General features: G+C 39.8%; 2 long non-coding RNA genes across 2 annotated transcripts in view; one reads left to right on the forward strand and one right to left on the reverse strand.

The window, feature by feature from the left end:
• Nucleotides 1-1,334: 1,334 nt before the first annotated feature.
• Nucleotides 1,335-3,092, reverse strand: LOC127531309 (uncharacterized). Its single transcript, XR_007938377.1, has 2 exons — nucleotides 2,200-3,092; nucleotides 1,335-1,648 (listed from the first exon to the last, which is right to left on the reverse strand). It is a non-coding gene; the product is annotated as an uncharacterized LOC127531309 (long non-coding RNA).
• A 4,450-nt stretch (nucleotides 3,093-7,542) lies between these two features.
• Nucleotides 7,543-21,275, forward strand: part of LOC127531315 (uncharacterized) — a 50,338-nt gene continuing 36,605 nt past the window's right edge. Inside the window, exon 1 of the long non-coding RNA XR_007938383.1 lies at nucleotides 7,543-7,946. This is a non-coding gene — a long non-coding RNA (uncharacterized LOC127531315). The remainder of the gene's footprint in view (nucleotides 7,947-21,275) is intronic.

Genomic DNA, 21,275 nt, shown 5'->3' on the forward strand with positions numbered 1-21,275 from the left:
TGTGTGTGTATACATACATATATATGTATACATATATATGTATGTATATATACATATATATGTATGTATGTATATATATATATATATATATATATATATATATATATACATATATACATATATGTGTATGGCATGCCGTTTAGGAAATTATATATTGAATGAAAGTCGATATATATATAATGAAAGTTGATATATATATATAATGAAAGTCGATATATATATATAATGAAAGTCGATATATATATAATGAAAGTCGATATATATATATATATATATAATGAAAGTAGATATATATATATATATATATATATATATATATATATATAATGAAAGTTGATATATATATATAATGAAAGTCGATATATATATAATGAAAGTTGATATATATATAATGAAAGTCGATATATATTGAATGAAAGTCGGAATATATGGAATGAAAGTTGGAATATAGAATGTTCAGATTTTCATTCCATCTATTCAAAGTTTCATTCCATATATTCAGACTTTTTCCTACTGAGCCCTGGAAGGACATGGCAAACAAAAACAGGAACTTTATTGGACATTTGCTCTGCAGATGAGCTCTTCTGTGATTATCTATCTGTCTTCATGGTTGTCACAGGGAACGGCGACTACGTTTGAGAAAACAGGTAATTTTTAGAGATGTTTTGATTCTGAACACTGAACGTGTTAGCATTAGCTTAGCTACTTAGCTTCGACTACATTTGCATCCCTACATAGCTTAAAGGTTAAACACATGCACCATATGTTGATGATAATGATAATATCTATGTTTATCTTTATAGCTGGTCTTAAGGCTAATTACGAGGCAGAGGTCAGCTGCTGCCTGGACACATCCATGATCACGTCACTGGTGGGACACAATTGTACTGGATTTCAGCTGAAGGCTGCTGTTCTGTCCAAACTGAGACATTTTTATTGTGACATACCCTCCACTGTTGTTAGCTTTTGATTCAATACATTTTTTTGAGATGAGGAAATCACGATTGCATGTTTCTAGTAAAATACCTTACTTTTATGATATATCACTACAGCATGCACTTTTTATATTTTCCATCAATTTCACCAAAAAGTTGAATAACTATTTGTGAGCAGTGTATGTAGACACATAATAGAAGCACATTTCAATAATATATCTGCTGCAGTAGTGCAGTTTATCTACCTAGATTGGTGTAACAGTAAAAAAACAACAATATATGCTACTGATGTTTCTGACTAAAATCTGCTTGAAAAGCACAACTGCTTATCTGTCAAAATGTGTGTAACAAAAGTGTGCATTGAACACTGAATAAAGTCTCTGTAGATTATAGACAAAATTTGCATCTCTCATCACAAATTTCTGTTTATTCACCCAAAGTGCATGGGTAAAATACAAAACAGGTGAAGTACTAAAAAAGATTTATTTTCTAGAAAAGCCAATAGTCAACAATGCAGTTTAATTCTGGGACAGTTGCTCCAGCACCGACACCATGCGTCCCATCAGTGCAACCAAGGTTTTCATTCATCTTCTGGATGTTCTGGAGAATGGCAGAGGTCACGTCTTGGTGTCTTCCGATCTGTTCCAAGAACCGTTCCTCTGACCTCTCCAGATACTGCAGAGGATCCACAGCAGCTTCCTGGTTCCCTTTTCCTGCATAAAAGCACCAAAAAGTACTAGTTGTCAGTAATTATTTTCTATTTTCATAAACACAGTTAACTTAAAGTAAATGTTCTATTTTGTGATTTTAGGATGGGCCAAAAGATAACATACTGATCATGTTGATGTCTGCATACAGCCATGGCCATAAGTTTGGACACAGCATGACTTCCTATGTCTGTTTTGATGTCTATGACAGAACATAACCAATATTTTTTGACAGCACCAGTTTAATTAGTCAACAAATCAACAAGGGATATAATATTATCAATAAATTCCAACAATTGGAACAACTTTGTTCCCAAAACATAATATTAGAAGAAAATAACAAAAAAATGCAGTACTTTCACAACCGAATTTGGTAAGAATAACAAAATGACACCAAACTCTTTTGATGTTTTTTTAAAATATGAAACTTAATATAGTTCTCAGGAGTTGTGTACTGTATTGTAAGTGACAATTTTGTGGTATTTTCTAAGATTCACAAGCGTCATGGTACTTGTGTCCAAACTTATGACCATGGCTGTAGTCTAATCAGATCTTACTTGATTTGGTCTGTTGAGAGGAGGACGGCGTGGAGGAGCTGCAGGACGGAACCAGCGAGCTGCAGACTAGTGCTCCTGGTAACTGGACCTCATCATCCAAGGCCGACAACTAAATAAAATGAACAAGACATGCTGTTGATAGCATCTGTAATACAAATGATTTTATCCATTAACTGATTTATTGCTTTGTCCATACAATGTTAGAAAGTGTTACAAATAATACCTGTAATCATTTCCAACAGTGATAAATGCCTTGTTTTATTTTACAACAAAAAACACCAAAAGCATCTGTGTATAAGAAATCAGTGCATTGGATTTCCACATCTGCAAAGCTAGAAAATCACACATCAGAATTTTACCTTGAAATTATGAAAATAGCTGCAGATTACCAGTACTCTTTACTTCATTGTGTTAACTTGATCATTTGAATCAGTTTTTTAGACTTGTATTACTGATACGAAACATAATCAACACATAAATTAAAATGTGTTCGCAAAGAGTTCACTGGTTCTTCAAGGAAAATTTCAATGATAACCATATAGTTCAGTAATATGATTAATGGGTCATTGTGTAACAGCGTGGGAGGTTCTGAATACAGGTCTTGGACTGAAATATTGCTGCTGCTTTCCTCCGGTTTTATAAGGAGTTGTTTCATAGCTTGTTAGCTTACCAGCGGCTAACTGGCAGGCAAACAATAGTTCAACGCCAACCTCTAATCACTGATCCGGTGTCCGGACCGCGTTAGCTGGCGGAACGTTCATAATACTGATGTGGGACTGTTGTAGCTAGCGTATTCATAGTAGGATAACAGCAGGATGTTGGAGAAATAAAACTTACCATTATCAGGATCGCTGGTCTGCATGGCAGACTCTTAGCGCATCGCACTGCTTGAATGTCTGCGTATTTCAGGCCCATTTCAAAATAAAACTCAATAAAACTCTCGTCCGGGTCAGTGTCCTCCATTGTCGCTTCGCCATACCGACATGTCCCTTCCGGGGCTCGGTAGGAAAAAAGATTTGATATATATTGAATGAAAGTCGATATATATATATATATATATATATATATATATATATAATGAAAGTTGATATATATTGAATGAAAGTACGAATATATGGAATGAAAGTCGGAATATATGGAATGAAAATCTGAACATTATATATATATATATATATATATATATATATATCGACTTTCATTCAATATATATCAACTTTCATTATATATATATATCAACTTTCATTCAATATATAATTTCCTAAACGGCATGCCATATATATGTATATATATATATATATATATATATATATATATATATATATACACATACATGTATATACATATATATATATGTATATACATGTATGTATGTATATATATATATATATATATATATATCAAGAGACTGGCATGTGTTTTCACATTCATTTTTGTTTATTGTTTGGTTCATTTTTGGAAAATATAGTTTGGGTTCAAATGAACTCTTTTGCAATCTTCATTTTCCCAAAAATTACGAGAGTAGAGGTCAGAAGTTAGGGAGCTGCATACTGTATATTGGGGACACGCCGGTGTTGTTTTCTTTATGAATACTTGCATTGGCTAGTACAGAGAATCAGTATTTCCACCTTAAAAAAACAATTACAACTGCAGTAGATTGGTTCGTGTGTCGGTGTTATGTGCAAACTCCATCACTTGTAGTTTGACTTCTAGGGTGGGATCATTCACATCTGTCCGGAATTAAAAGATCGTAGTTGACATTACTAAAGTAGCTGTGCAAAAAAAATCTTAAAAATCTATTACTGCAAAACTTAGGAGTATCGGTATCGATATCAGCGATACTGGCCCTGTATTTACTTGGTATCGGATCGATACCAAATCTTGCAGTATCGCAGACCACTACTGAGAGGTATCAGGACCAGAAGAAACATCTGAAAGGTTCATCAGTCAACTACTGAGCTGTGTTGATTAGATGAACACTGATCAATAATACTGTCTAATACTGTGTTGGTCTCCTTTATGTTGCTAAAACTCCTTTGACCCAGTGGTTCATGGACCCAGGACCTCTATGGATGTCCTGTGGTACCAGGATGGGAGCAGTGGATTCTGTGGGTCCTGTGGGTTTCAGGGTGGGATCTACCTAGAGCAGCCTTATGCTTGTATTGGTGTTTTAATTTTAGGAATGGCTTTTATCTGGTTTTGCAGGTAAACTCTTCCAGTATAGTGTGAAATCCACAATGGTCTCAGCACTGTGTGAGATACACCATCAGATTCCAGGTACAAGATCTCTGTCCAGAAGACTACAGTCTGCAGAACACACTGGGAAGAACCTTCTAACTCCCATTCGTCTGGTAGAGACCAGCACACCACCAGTCTGCTTCAGCTGTGTTTGTGTCTCTGGCTGATTTCACTCCAATGAAAATGAATGCAAATTGTCAAGTCTGCTTCATTGTGCACTACAGGACTTCAACATGGTTGTCTATATTCTCTAAAATTCTGTTGGTCTTGTTGCCTTGAGAAAAACATAATCAAAGAGTTTTCTTTTATTGGAATTTATTTCAGCCTCACTGGTACATTGAAAAAAATTGTGCAAACATTTTGCTGAAAAGTGAAACCTTTATCTATCATGACAGGGACAAACACGTTTGGACAGCTGGGCTTGGTGAATTTGCATACCACTGCTTTAAAGGACTAAAGCTCAGAAATACTCATCAAGCACAAGATAACAACAACAGTAAGAGTTTAGTCCACATAGACAGCTGGGGGGATCCTGAATGTGACCCTCCATTTAACTGACAATGAAAAAGAAAAGGTAAAGTATGCCTGCAATCCTTTCTGAATCAGATTATCTCATTTTTGCATTATCTTCCAGACCGGGACTTGGCGTGACGATCACTTGTTATAAAAAGGTAAAATCTGCCACTGGCTAAATAAAGTGTTGGATCCTCCGAAGTTCAAAAATGATCAACCAGAGTGTCAAGCTGTTTTACAGTATTTCCTCTCCGCCTCTCTGTTTCTAGCTTCTTACTAACCCAGTCGGTGGTGTGTGGGTGGTAAGATCATCCCAACAGGCCCTGCTGCGCTGATATTTTCAGATTTCAGGTTTTGCGGCAGTCAGTGGAATGTCAGAGGATGAATAGAGGTAGTTAGATACCGCTCGATGCATCCTAATCACCGGCCAAGCCTACTGACTAGAAGAGCTACTTGGGTTTCAGAAGTTCCCCACCACATTAGAGAGTCACTGATGGAATAATGATGGAGTGATGTGATGATCAGCCAGCCCGATCTCACGAGGATTCGTGAAACTGTCACGTAAATTTTTGTTTCGGTTTCGTGTGCACCAACACGATTTCGTCATGTTTTTCGTGCCGCTCACCACGAAATGCGCACCAATGTATTTTAAACGGCGGACTTTTCGTGCCACTCAGAACGTATTTCAAAAGAATGTGTATATTATATTTTTAATGTAAAACCGCGGCGAATCCAACGCTATATTTTGCATGACATCGTCCCTAAACATAACACTAACCATAACCCTAACCATAACCTAACCATAACCTAACCAGAAGCCGGTGGTACACTTACCAATTTGCATAGGAATTTCAAGAATGTCCGGCGGCCGGCGGCCGCAAACGCGATCACACAACCAGTATACGCCGATGGACAGCTTAGATCGTCATGAATCCGCCGGTATAAACCACTTTCAGATGTGATTACCACAGCGAAAAACATTTCGTGGTGAGCGGCACGAAAAACATGACGAAATCGTGTTGGTGCACACGAAACCGAAACTAAAACTTACGTGACAGTTTCACGAATCCCCGTGAGACCGGGTTGGATCAGCATTGGTTTGTCTGTCCGTTCTCGGGAAATTAGGAAACAACACAAGGACCAAGTGATTAGATTTTGGCAGTGATGTGGCTTATAGTCTGGATAGCTGCACGGCGTCACTGCAAATATGGCAACAAGTGAACACATGATCACATGACTGCAAGCCTACTACAAACCAAACACAAATTCTTTAAAGATTTCATCCGTTGGAAGCGATACGAGTGAGCAGCTTTAATGAAGTACTGAGCTCTCTGATGACTTTTCTTGTTGCATTTGTGATTCCTGCTTCAAGTTTAGAGCCTTGAACGTTAAAGAGTGGGATATGGGTAGTGTGAGGTCAGTTCATTTTCATACTGTTAAACTGATGTAGAGTGTAAAGGGCTACCCACAGAGCTACAGCAGGGACAGTACCAGTATAGGTTACCATTGATATAAAAAAAGAATTTGTCACTAAAATTGAATGTGCTTCCAGAGATTTTTATTCTTAGAAGTCATCTTTCTGTCTCTCTTTTGGTGTGGAGGGGAGGAGTCTGGGGGAGGGGCAAGAGCATCTAATTTACATATAATCTGCATATCGTGTGGATGTGGGGTAGTCAGTATCCTGTAATGCATTTCACACCAATGAGCAGAAAAGGCCGAGGAGAAAACCTACGAATGTAACAGGTGTGTTTTGTAAATACTGCTGTTATCGTGTGTGACGGCCCCAGGGCCTTTGCAGCTGCTCCTCTCCCATCTCCCTCTGTGCAGGTGGGCTGTGCCGGTTGGGTGTGGCTATGGCCCCTCCTCCTAATCTGGGCTGTTTAGGTAGATCTGGCACACCTGTTCTGTCTCTGCTCCTGCTCCCTGGCCACCATGCTGTCTCCTTCTGGTTTAGTTTGATTTATCTACACATCCACACACCACATGCACTACACCTTACACGTTTTATTGTTTAAATAAATCTTTTGTTAAACCTTTGACTTTTGTGTGGTCTCCCCATCTTTGTTGCCACTCGTTGAGCCAGAGTGGTAACACGTGACACAAATTGTATTTTTAAAATTATTTTAGGCAAGAAAGTAGATGTATGAATGTCCTATCTCTGACCAAATTATCAAGATGAAGCCTGCTTAATAATTAACTCCAATGTTTTCTGAAATGTGAGTGTCCCAGTCAGTCAGTGTTATAAGTTATTCAGATGAGCAGGCTTCCCACAGTAGTCCAGCCACATTGGCCTTATCTCAGTAAATCTGCTGCTGGCTCTCACGGTTCTACTCTTATGACTGTTTCTGTGCATTAAAAATACCATTTAAGCAATATTTTATTGGAGGGACATCAGAAGAAACCCACATCCTCACTGACTGCTGGGAGACTCCACAGACAGAACATCAGCAGCTCCATCTTCAGCATCTGGACCAGCAGGATGCTGCTCATGGAGACGGATCAGCTCCACTGAAGAACATCAGGAGGAAGAGAAGCGTGTTTTTAATCTGTGTAGATGTTCTGTAGGAGACTTAATCCTGTTATTTATTTTAGCTGGTCCAGTCTCCACCATGTCCACTGTGGGATGCTGCTACTGACCTTCCACCAGCCCTCTGCTTCCAATTCCCTTTTTCCACGAGTCAACTCTGCATCGCCTTCAATATACTGTTATGCTAACTTACATACTGTTTGAATTTTACTGCTAGCTATATAAGGAGTATGTTTAATGTCAGAGCCGTACATCATAAGAGTAAACTATGAGTCAGTTTTCAATGTTAGCTTATACTTTGTCTGTGTCACATATCCTGTCATGCATGTATTCAAATGTGTGTTGTGTTTTCCTTGCTTTCTCACCCCTCCCTCTTCTCCCATCCCTCCCCCTTGCCCTCTTCTGTCCTTCTCAACCCCCCCGGCCAGCAGGCAGATGGATCCCCCCTATTTAGAGCCGGGTTCTGCTCGAGGTTTCTTCCCTGTTAAAAGGGTGTTTTTCCTTGCCACTGTCGCCTTTGGGCTTTCTCTGGGGGTCAGGCATATGGGTTCTGTAAAGCGTCTTGAGACGATTTGACTGTAATTGACGCTATATAAATAAAATTGAATTGAATTGAATTGAATTTAATGGATTCACTTAAATTAAATCCCATAATTACATATCTTTTCTACTGTATTCTAGATAATAGAATCTGATTGTCTGAAATGAATTTCTGATTTAAATTCCCCTCTAACATCAGACCTGTTTGATCAGATGCTGCTGATGTTTGAAAAGGTTTCTGTTTTATTACCTGACAGGCAGAGGAAGAGCTCACCTGTGTTCAGGTTCTGAGTAAAGCAGCTGACATGAAATATTCTCTACACTGTACATCATTAATTAGTGAAGATGTTCAGAGCATGGCACAGGTGAGCTCCAGATGAATGATATTAATGCATAGTGATGTTCATGCACCGTCTGACCATTAACCTCTGGATGTTTGAGGACAAACAGCAGCTCTGGATGTAGAATGTACACTCATGTATTTTAGTAATGTTAATATTAAACTGTAAACCATCCATCCCTGTTCATGAGTTATATTCAGATAAAACAGGTGGTTCTGCATTAGGTGGTGTCCTCAGTAAGGTTTAGTGATTATTCACGAGTTACTGCTAAGCTTCTGTGGATCCACTGATAGAACTGAGAATGAGACAGTTCAGTTCAACTGCATCACAAACTACAGCTGTCAATAAATGAAGGCCTTTTAAACATTAAATAAAGATTTAGAACCATCTTAGAAACCTCAAAATAAATACATATGAATCATGTTCCTATTAAAAGGCAAAGAGGCAGAGCTGTGTTGACCAGGTTATCAAAAATTATCAACTAACTTGCCTGGTAAAATAAAGGTGAAATATATCAATTTTGCCTGAACTTGTTGGCATGTCAGTCACCAGAACAACGCTGTCATATGCAAAAGAGATGTAAATGAGGTGCTCCTGCCCCTCCCCTCAGACTCCTCCCCTCCACACCAAAAGAGAGACAGAAAGATGTCTTCGAAAAAAAACCTTGCAGATCTGCAAAAGTTAAACCCTGCAGCTTACCTTGACACAGGCAGTAAGTCATTTATGTGTTCATATTTGTTATTCTGTTGACATATAAACTAAGCATTCTGCTGCACACTGAAATTAAAATGATTCCGCTCCAGCTGGGCTCAGGACCAACAGTGGAGGGAAGGTCAGCACTGAAGACTGAGGAACGACGTGTCCAACCACGAAAATGCAAAAACCAAACAGCACACTGAAACCTAAACAGAGAAGTGAGTTCACATTATGTTGTTTTCGAAATGAAATGAAATGAAATGAAAAGTATTTATTTCGAACATGAAATTAACAGACAGCCGATGCAGCTTATACAAAATAAAACCACAGCTGAAACAAGGCATCACATGAATTTACAAATCATACATGTTCGAAAGGGAGTGGGAAGAAGACAGAACTTATTTAATCCGACCCCGAACAAGGTTACTTTATTAGCAATTTTATTTCTATATAACCAAAATTGAATGGCAATAACATACAGCTGTCCAACACACCACACACATCATAAATAAATATTCAATCATTGGGCCAATTACTCCTACTGGTTTCTTTGTTTTTTTATACTTTCCTTAAATAAATATTCAATCATTGGGCCAATTACTCCTGCTGGTTTATTTGTTCTTTATTCTTTCCAAAACTTTTTTGTTTATATCTCTGTTTAAACTGGACAATACTGAGGCTTTGCATCAGTTCAGTATCCAAATTATTCCACAGTCTCGACCCCTTGACTGTGACACTAAAGCCTTTCCTCGTCGTCCCATATTTTGGAATGATAAAATTTAATTCCTTGCGTAGTCTCTGACAACATGTTCGATCTTGAAATTTATTTTGTAAATTGTTGGGTAATAGTTTTTTTCTAGCGAGGAATAAAAATGGAGCCAGTTGAAATTCCACAATGTCACACATTTTTAGAAGTTTGGATTTTAGGAATAATGGGTTTGTGTGTTCCAGAAAGTGGGCCTTGTGGATTAAAGGAACAGCTCTTTTCTGTAGTAGGAGTGATGGTTTTAATGTTCTCATATATGTGCTTCCCCACATTATAACACCGTAATTTAAGTAAGGAGAAATCAGAGAACAAAACAGTAAATGAAGGGATTTGCTATTTAAAAAATGCTTCACTTTGGCCATAATTGAAATCCTTCTCGATATTTTAATGGAGATTTATTTTACATGTTGTTTCCATGTAATTCTGTCATCAATTATGACTCCAAGGAACTTTGTCTCATGCACTCGCTCTATATCTGTACCATCAATCTGAATTGTATCGCGAGCATTAAAGCTACTATTACCAAATATCATTACTTTACTTTTATTTACATTTAGTAATCATTTATTTTGCTTAACCCTTTAAGCTTCAGTCAATTCCAGCCGTTTTCAGTACAAAAAATCGCTAATATTCTATTTTTAAATAAAAAAAATTACGAAAAATACAGGGAATATTGGACACACATCGCGAGGTGCATTTCCTTGAAAACGACCGATTCGGGGATTTTATACCGATTTCAGGACATGTTTTGGACAAAATAGTTTACTGGCTTGTGTCATCTGAATGTAAAAGGTTGGATTATGGCCGTTTTTGTGGAATCTTTTTTTCTGTGTGTAATAATAAACCCGGAAATGTGAGTCGCGCTGTGTGCTTTGAAGCCGTGTATAGAGAACGGATGGATGAATATTCGTTTTTGTCGGACAAATGTGTTTTTCTCACCCGCTGTGGTAATCACATCTGAAAGTGGTTTATACCGGCGGATTCATGAGAATCTAAGCTTTCCATCGGCGTATAGTGTTTGTATAATCGTGTTTGCAGCCGTCGGACATTCTTGAAATTCCTATGCAAATTAGTACACACTGAAGCGTAAAGGGTTAATCCATTTGCAATTTTTTCAACTTCCAATGTGACTTTCTGTAGTAATTGCTGTAAATTATCTCCTGATGCAAAAACATTTGTATCGTCAGCAAATAAAATAAATCTCAGGAATTGAGATGTTTTACAAATATCATGAATAAAGAGATTAAAAAGTTTAGGACTCAGTACTGAACCTTGTGGAAGGCCTCAGTCACCAACTTCAAGGCAGTTTGATGTTCACCCATTTGCAGGCATTGTTTCCTGTTTTTTAAATAACTGCTCACCCACTGTAAAGCAACTCCTCTGATACTGTTCAAGTTTTCTAATTAACATTGTGTGATTAATTGTGTCAAAAGCTTTACTTAAACCAATAAATAACCCTACAGCGTGTTTCTTCTTATCTACTGCACTGGTCACTTCCTCCAGTAAATCAAAAAGTGCATGTGATGTTGAGCAGTTGTTTCGAAACCCGTCCTGATAGTCAGAGATTAATTTACTTTTATCAATAAAACTGTCAAGTCTGGAGTTAAAAATTTCTCTAGAATTTTTGAAAATTGTGACTAAAGTGAAACAGGCCTATAGTTGGTAAACTGGTGTTTGTCTCCTGCCTTGAACAAAGGAATTACCTTTGCTGCTTTCATTTTATTAGGAAATTTTTTTCAACATTATCCTGGTGACTTATCTGAGTTCTAGGTTGTACTACAGGGCTCAGGTGGGAGAAGGTGGTCTACTGATTGCAGGGTTGGTTGGTTGATGCCTACATGGACAAGACTCCGGACCCCAGGTTGCTCTTGATTGCAGGGAAGCACCTAAGATGGCAGCTCTGCCCTGAGTGGTGTGTGCAAGCAGCTAAATCAGAAATACATCATAAAGTCCTCCGTAGAAGCCAGCTAAGGTTGAAAGAATTAAAAATGCAAACCATTTGAAGCTGTTTCAAGTTATAGTGATCTGGTTCTGGTTCCTGAAATTAATGAATTTTAACAAAGCGCCTGAGATTTATAAGATTTTAAATTCAGCAGGTAAGGTAAAATAAATGATCCGTTGTACTGAAACAAAAATAAACTGCTTCATTTCATCATGTTTTTAATCCTAAGACCTGTCCATAAATCCAGCACTTTATTGTAGTACTGTCTTTCCACCTGCTGCCCAAAATTCAAACATTTGGACAGCTTCAAAACATGTAGACATGATCCACCAGAGACAGTCCAAACTCCCTCCCATTTTATTTAGATTTCTCCTTACTCCATTTTTTTTAATAGAGCTTCTCCGTCATTGACTATTTAGACTTGTAGCGACACATCTTCAGGTATTTTGCTGCTTTTTCTTCTTGAATACTGCCACATTTAATTAACTGCATTTGTTTTTCATGCTTTTAAATAGTGCCTAATTCTGTAAAACCCCTCCACTGATTTGTTTCATAAAATTGTAAGTCAGCCTCTTGTGCCCCCGTCCTATCTGAGGCCAAAGATCATTACTTTGGTTTTAAATGTTAAATATTATGCATGAAGTTTGTCTTTTCCTAATTCCACCCTTCATGTTTCATGATTGTTAAATTGCAGTCCACAATTAGGCCCCTACAATTAGTAAATGGATGTTTGAAGGGATTTGAATTTGAGGTTTTAGGAAATCAATCAAGCAGTGTTTTTAGCACAAAGTATTAAGCATTTATAAGTATTATATAAACTCTTAAAATATGTATTAGACACTAGAAAGCAGTGTATGTACAATTAATAATTGAGCACCAATGTGTGGTAATCACTGATAAAGGAATATGCCACCGCAGAGGATTCTTTCTCTCTTAAAAACGTCTCATTAGGAATATCACTTCAGCTGCTACATGTTGGGCTTTTTGCTTGAAACCAAACCCTCAGGAGACTTCCCAGTCAGATCTGCTCCGGGCCTGGCTGTGGTGACTGGGTGCTGGTGGGGGAGTCTTGGTAATAATTGCATCCATCTATCAAACCCCAGGTCAGTGTCACCATTTCAAACGACAGCATCCTGTGGTGCAGCTGCTGACTCGGGCATTGTCAGCAATGCTATCATGCAGCGCTCTTGGAACACACCGCGATGTTGGAAATTGGTAAGGGGATGGAAAGAGGGCAGCTGCAGAGGTGTGGAGCTTGACCCGATGCTGCCACAAAGCCAGAGACTGTAAGATAGCAGACATAAGGCTAAAGATAAGGCCATTTTTACTGGCAGCGGAAGGCACTGGGAGAAAATGCAACACAAGAAGTATAGGTTGAAATAAACTTTAAAATGACGCTACAAAAAAACAAAACGATGAAAGCATGAGCCCAGAGCAGATTTTATACATTCAGGTCATGAACTGTTGTGATGGAGTTTTGACATTAAAATACACAGTGTAACATTCTGAATTTTGGCAAAGACGGTGTTTTAGGAAAAGAGGATAAATGACACAAAGCAGCAGATGACGTCCTCAGGCAGCAGTCTTGGACTTGTCTCAGCCTAATCTATGATGCTGACTGGTTTTATTCACGTCCTCATGGAAAGATGAATCATATTCTGCACTGAATCTTTGTAGGACCAGTTATTAAATACAATTCTCATCACACACTGCAGTCGTCTTTGAATAGACCAGTTTTGAAGCATGTGAAAATAACTACAATATCATTTCACATATCAGTGTCACAGCAATGAAGGTTATTTATATGATTCATTCATGTCGTCCGCTGTAGCTCTCATACACTGTAACTGAACTGTTAATGAAGTAAATAAAATATAAAGGAAGTGATTAAGCAAATGTTGAGCCCTATTGGCATCTGATCATACTCTGGTTTGGATTCATGACTTCTGGCCGTACTCATGCTGACTGATGTGCTCATAGACTAACTGCATAGACTGTGCAAAAAGGTGTAACCACTGAAAAAAGAAATGCAGCTGAACACATGGGCAGAACAAATGAACAGTTGGTCAGTTGGTGACGCATTGCTGAAGTAGGCGAGCTATTTCTTAAGAATAAGAATCATTATCTGAAGAATAACATCAGAGTTTAAGTCCTTGCTCGCTGCTCTGTCAGGTTGTAGTATGGTAAAGGATGTTTTTACCTCGACATGTTTCAGCCACATCTGCAGTCATCTGACATGTGATGATGTGTCTTTTTATCAGGTCAGAATCTGCCAGGCTGGTCTCTGGAGGATGGAGTCCAGATGTTACAGGGTGTAGACCCCTTGGCCCAGGTTCATGGCATTGTTGGCCCACTTCCTGATCTCAGTGGCCCCCTTGATCTACTGTTTGTGTTTGTTGGTCTCCGATGGTACAATCCTGCCTTTGTCCCAGTCCATAACAGTGTGTAAGCTTCGTCAAAATCTCTGGTGGCCCGTACAGGAAAATATGGGCCACCAACTCCTGCCAAATCTAAATTTCTGGTAGCCCGTACAAAAAACTAGTGGCCCGTACTTCACGTTGTTTACATAAAATAAAAAAATAAATATAACTTCTCAGGAAGTCAATTTCTGTGAATGAGCTCTTCTCTTACAACCTGCTTACCATTAGAATCGAAATAATCAGTTTCTCATTACAAAAAAATCCGTCTCTATTCATCTTTACAATCACAACTTAGTTGAACTAGATGTCCATCTACATCAACTCATCAACATCTCCAAACTGTGCCAGTCTCTTGAGCCCAGCAACGATATCTTCCGCAGTCATTTCTGGGTCGAAATCATCCAGAAACCCCTCATCAACCTCATCCTCCATGCCTTCCTCACGTCATTGAACTTCCTCCTCCTCCTCATCATCATCAATATCTTCCTGAGCAGCTGCCTGCTGCTGGACTTCTGCTTTCAGCTGCTGGTCTGGTGCTTCCAGCTGCAGGTCTGGTGCTTCCAGCTGCTGGTCTGGTGCTTCCAGCTGCTGGTCTGGTGCTTCCAGCTGCTGGTCTGGTGCTTCCAGCTGCTGGTCTGGTGCTTCCAGCTGCAGGTCTGGTGCTTCCAGCTGCAGGTCTGGTGCTTCCAGCTGCAGGTCTGGTGCTTCCAGCTGCTGGTCTGGTGCTTCCAGCTGCAGGTCTGGTGCTTCCAGCTGCAGGTCTGGTGCTTCCAGCTGCTGGTCTGGTGCTTCCAGCTGCTGGTCTGGTGCTTCCAGCTGCAGGTCTGGTGCTTCCAGCTGCAGGTCTGGTGCTTCCAGCTGCTGGTCTGGTGCTTCCAGCTGCAGGTCTGGTGCTTCCAGCTGCTGGTCTGGTGCTTCCAGCTGCAGGTCTGGTGCTTCCAGCTGCTGGTCTGGTGCTTCCAGCTGCAGGTCTGGTGCTTCCAGCTGCTGGTCTGGTGCTTCCAGCTGCAGGTCTGGTGCTTCCAGCTGCTGGTCTGGTGCTTCCAGCTGCTGGTCTTCTGCTTCCTGAGTCACAGTTGCACTGGGCTGACTGTGGACCACCAGCCTACGCTTTTTTCTGTCTGTCCATCAGAGCTGGTCTCCTGGGTGCTTTGGCACCACTCAGCCAAATGGCAAATTTCGGAACCGAAACTGCTAAACCTCCACACGGACCCTGCTGAATATCAAACCTGCGCTCAGTGTTGCCAACTCCTCAGTAAGGAAAGTCGCTAGAAGTCACTAAATGACGTCATCGCTTAATTTGCATATTTCCCAGTTTGCATGTAATTGTAATCAACGTTGTAGGAGAGAGGAATAACGTTGTGGAAGAGACCAAAAAGTGAGTATAAAACACCCAAAATATGTTTTTCTACTAGAGGATAAATGTTGTGGTTTATTTTAGCATGACAGTGAAGAAACATTTTTATTTATATCCCGCTCCGTAAGTCTCTATGGGATCTGTAGTGACTGCGCATGCGTGATTCACCTGCCGTCTGGTCGCTGAGGGATGTGTCCTCTAATCAGACACTGGGACTGCTGTGGGGTTACTGGACTGACAGCCTGTGCTCTGGGAGGGGGAGAAGCTCACAGCAGCATCTGCTGCTTGTTGAAAACAGTAACTGCAGAATGATTCCAGTTTTCCTGTCAGAGTCTCCAAAACGGCAGAAAAAGTCGCTAGGATGCTTTGGAAAGTCGCTAAGTTGGGAACACTGCCTGCACAGAACAAAGCGAAAGGTTAGAAATCTTTCAATTTATTTATTTATTTATTTATGAAATGCTTGTCACCCGGCCGGGCGATGAGATATGTATAAATTGTATCTGTTTATCGCCCGGGCATCGTTCTGGTCGCTTCGGGCGACTTGATGACCGCGAACCTTACACGCTGCCATAATGGGACTGTTTCTTTTGCAGTGGTCTGTGATGGCTGGATTTAAGTTTTCTTGTTTGGATTTGTCTCTACAGATGCAGTTAAAGAACATCAAGGTAAAAACATCCTTAACAAGAACAGGACTCAGATCGCAGTACTCTGCCAAGGCTGCTCAGTTGTTGAATCATTTCTGACAGATGAAAGCTTTAATAAAAAATGACGTCTTGCTGAGTACAGGCATGTGTTCTGCATGTGTACGTTATGTATGGATACCGAATCACGTGACCTAAATACACACGTGGACAAAATTGTTGGTACCCCTCAGTTAAAGAAGGAAAAACCCACAATTCTCACTGAAATCACTTGAAACTCACAAAAGTAACAATAAATAAAAATTTATTGAAAATTAAATAATCAAAAACAGCCATCACTTTTGAATTGTTGATTAACATAATTATTTAAAAAAAACAAACTAATGAAACAGGCCTGGACAAAAATGATGGTACCTCTATAAAAGATTGAAAACTATTTGACCAGAGTGACATGATTAACTCAGGTGTGTCATTTAATTGACATCACAGGTGTTTCCAAACTCATAATCAGTCAGTCTGCCTATTTAAAGGGAGACAAGTAGTCACCCTGCTGTTTGGTGAAAAGGTGTGTACCACACTGAACATGGACAACAGAAAGCGAAGGAGAGAATTGTCCCAGGACATCCGAAAAAAAATGATAGACAAACATCTTAAAGGTAAAGGCTATAAGACCATCTCTAAACAGCTTGAAGTTCCTGTGACAACAGTGGCTCATATTATTCAGAAGTTCAAGACCCACGGGACAGTAGCCAACCTCCCTGGACGTGGCCGCAAGAGGAAAATTGATGACAAATTGAAGAGACGGATCGTTGGAATTGTATCCAAAGAGCCCAGAGCAACCTCCAAAGAAATTAAAGGTGAACTCCAAGGCCAAGGTACATCAGTGTCAGATCGCACCATTCGTCGTTGTTTGAGCCAAAGTGGACTTCATGGGAGACGACCAAGGAGGACACCACTGCTGAAAAAAACTCATAAAAAAGCCAGACTGGAATTTGCAAAAATGCATGTTGACAAGCCACAAAGCTTCTGGGAGAATGTCCTTTGGACAGATGAGACCAAACTGGAGCTTTTTGGTAAGGCACATCAACTCTATGTTCATAGACTCAAAAACCAAGCATACGAAGAAAAGAAAACTGTCCCTACGGTGAAACATGGAGGAGGCTCAGTAATGTTTTGGGGCTGCTTTGCTGCATCTGGCACAGGGTGTCTTGAAAGTGTGCAAGGTACGATGAAATCTGAAGACTATCAAGGCATTCTGGAGAGAAATGTGCTGCCTAGTGTCAGAAAGCTTGGTCTCAGTCGCAGGTCATGGGTCTTCCAACAGGACAACGATCCAAAACACACAGCCAAAAACACCCAAGAATGGCTGAGAGAAAAGCGTTGGACTATTCTAAAGTGGCCTTCTATGAGCCCAGGTCTGAATCCCATTGAACATATGTGGAAGGAGCTGAAACATGCCATTTGGAGAAGACACCCATCAAACCTGAGACAACTGGAGCTGTTTGCTCATGAGGAGTGGGCCAAAATACCTGTTGACAGCTGCAGAACGCTCATTGACAAATACAGAAATCGTTTAATTGCAGTGATTGCCTCAAAAGGTTGTGCAACAAAATATTAAGTTATGGGTACCATCATTTTTGTCCAGCCCTATTTCATTAGTTTGTTTTTTAAATAATTATGTTAATCAACAATTCAAAAGTGATGGCTGATTTTGATTATTTAATTTTCAATAAATTTTTATTTATTGTTACTTTTGTGAGTTTCAAGTGATTTCAGTGAGAATTGTGGGTTTTTCCTTCTTTCACTGAGGGGTACCAACAATTTTGTCCACGTGTGTATGTAGCAGACAGCAGGAATTGATGGGACTCAGAAACACCCCCACAACTTAATCAGCTGTTCCTTGTATCATTTCTGATGGATAAGTCCTGATAAGTCCTCAGAGGTGGATTTGTAGTAGGATCACAATCAGCTGATGTACTGTTCACTGGTTGTCATGGTTACAGTGATGCTGTCTCACAATGATACAGAAATCTTTAACAAATTTGTGGATCCAGACTATAAGCATCACTGATAAAATCTGATCACTTGGTCCTTGTGTCATTTCTGACCTTCCATGGAAATTTTATCCAAATCTGTTGGTGCATTTTTGAGTAATGTTGCTGACAGACAGACAAACAAACATAGAGAAGGACAAATGTGCTAGCTACATGCTATGAATTCATTGTTTTAATGAGAGCATTGAGCTGAATGGACTCCACACATTGTATCACATTACTTTGAAAATCGACCAAACCAGGCATGTTCCAAAGAGCATCTGTTATGTCAGGGATGTTTGGCTTTCTTAGTCATTAGCGTTGCTTAAATGGGTTGAAGTCAAGAGACCTAAAAATACCAAAAAATTCACCTGAGCTCTGATCCAACAAAAGGATACGACTTCAGGAAGTCTGAGCTTTTGTTCTAAGGAGTCGACATGTTCAGTTCCACAGATTTGTTTGAGTTTGATTGCTGACCTGAAAACAGTGCAGAACCTTCCTTTATTTTACATTTCAGATCATCCTCTGCTTTTAAACATTTCAAAAATTTTCTAATTATTTCCCAGGTTTACATAAAATATGACAGAAATTGCATGCACTCTCATCTTTCGATTGTGTCCCTGTCTCATAACATAAAAGGTGTAACAAGGATCATATTAAATTTCAGAGTGCATTTCCCCTTTAAACCACTTCTTCACAGATCAGAAATGTCCACTGTACATTACCTGACCGTTCAGCCATATTTTCAGCTGCATCAGTCCTTTGGTGGCCAGTCCTGTCTGAACACGTGTTTTTGTGATGATTTTCAGCTTTCACCACCACAGTGCTGGGATAGTTCTCGGTTGTCCATCCATCAAACCTTCACAGATCTCAGCATGCTAACAGCAGTGTGAAAGTGCTCTGGATATTTTGGCGTGTGATTGCAGAGGGAGGTTTCCTGCTACCAGCCCAGTGCTCCACCCTCCCACTATTCCTCTTGGTCTGCATAAAGCTAAGCATGCAACATGAAATACATTGACATCTGGTGGTGCTTAACCACACACTAATTATATTTATGTGCAGTGGATGCAGTACATTATTTCTCATGAGCTGTAGCTTTTTTCACTGGGATTCATGATTACAAATGAGCGCGTTAAGAATAATCATGAGGACAAATCATTCATAAGCTCAGGTCACAAAATGACAAATATTCAATTCATATTCATACTGACTGTTCTCTTCCTCTGAATGTAATCTGGATGGATAAAATCACATTTGCTGGCAGGTTATTTAATAAGGTAAGACCTAAACATATTCAGATACTGACACTGAAACCTATTTCTGTTGGCACTTCAATATTTTTAAAACTTAAGCATATTCAGTCTATTTAATCACAGCACAGAGAATATTATTAACTTTTTAGCACCTGTTTATATTGCACAGTGGTGGTGGTGGTGGTGGTGTGTGGTGTGTGTGTGTGTGTGTGTGTGTGTGTGTGTGTGTGTGTGTGTGTGTGTGTGTGTGTGTGTGTGTATCTCATGCAAACAGCTGCAGCAGCCTCAGTATTCTCTACTCATTTTTTCTTCTTCTTCTGTTTGATTAATAGGAGGAAATATAACCAGTTTCCCTGCAGTCACTATTTTCTTCATCTTGTCTTAAAATGCCTTCACAAAACGTTATTAAAACAATGATGAAATATTAGAGCAAATAACCATTTTAATTTAAATATCAACATGAGGAAATTACAAATACAGTTATCTGCTTGATTGAAATTTTAATGTTTGTCATTTCCACAGTTACACTGAGTTTTTCTCCGGTTTTCTGTCTTCCTCCCACAGTCCAAAAACACAGTAACCCTAAGGATGGATGATAAATAATGATCGATGGTAAATGGTTGTATTTATATAGCGCTTTTATCCAAAGCGCTTTACATGATACGTCACATTCACCCATTCACACACTGATGGCAGAAGCTGCCATGCAAGGTGCTAACCACGACCCACCAGGAGCAATTAGGGGTTCTGTGTCTTGCTCAGGGACACCTTGACATGACAGGCCGAGGATTGAACCGGCAACCTTCCAGTTACAAGACGGCCACTCTACCCACTGAGCCATGCCGCCATGATGGATGGATGATTGATGGATGATGGATGGATGATGGGTGGATGATGGATGATGGATGGATCGATGATGGATGGACGATCGACGATGGATGGATGATCGATGATGGATGGATGATGGATGGATGGATGGATGGATGGATGATCGATGATGGATGGATGATGGATGGATGGATGGATGGATGATCGATGATGGATGGATGATGGATGGATGGATGATGGATGGAAGGATGAATGGAAGGATGGATGGATGATGGATTGATGATGGATGGATGATGGATTGATGATGGATGGATGATGGATTGATGATGGATGATGGATGGATGATGGATTGATGATGGATGGATGATGGATGGATGATGGATTGATGATGGATTGATGATGGATGGATGATGGATGGATGATGGATGATGGATGGATGATGGATAGTTAAACTGAACCTAAAGAAAACAGGAATACGAGCAGACAACTTCTTTCTGTGGACTGCACTGTGGTTAGTAGTTTCGCCTTGCAGCAAGAAGATCACCGGTTCAAATCCCGGCCTGGACTTGGGATCTGTCTGCGTGGAGTTTCTCCCTGTGCATAACCCTAACCCGGTTTTCTCCGGGTACCCCGGCTTCCTCCCACAGTCCAAAAGCATGCTGAGGTTAATTGGTTATTCTAAATTGTCCGTAGGTGTGAATGTGAGTGTGATTGTGTGTCTGTATATGTAGCCCTGTGACAGACTGGTGACCTGTCCAGGGTGTCCCCTGCCTTCCCAACCTGGAATCAATAGCAACATCACACATAAAAGTTTCCTGGTTTAATAAAGATGAGGAATCCAGTTATAAAATAATTGGTTCCTTGATGAAAATTCTAAGGTACAAGCCTGTGTACATAAAAGAGAAAGATCAACTGACTCACAAGGTGTACTGCTGTCAGTAATCTCCAGTTACTGAGCTTAACTTTGTGAGCTTCTAGTGAACT

This window comes from Acanthochromis polyacanthus, chromosome 20, assembly GCF_021347895.1.
Source record: "Acanthochromis polyacanthus isolate Apoly-LR-REF ecotype Palm Island chromosome 20, KAUST_Apoly_ChrSc, whole genome shotgun sequence".
NCBI classification, from domain to species: Eukaryota; Metazoa; Chordata; class Actinopteri; family Pomacentridae; genus Acanthochromis; species Acanthochromis polyacanthus.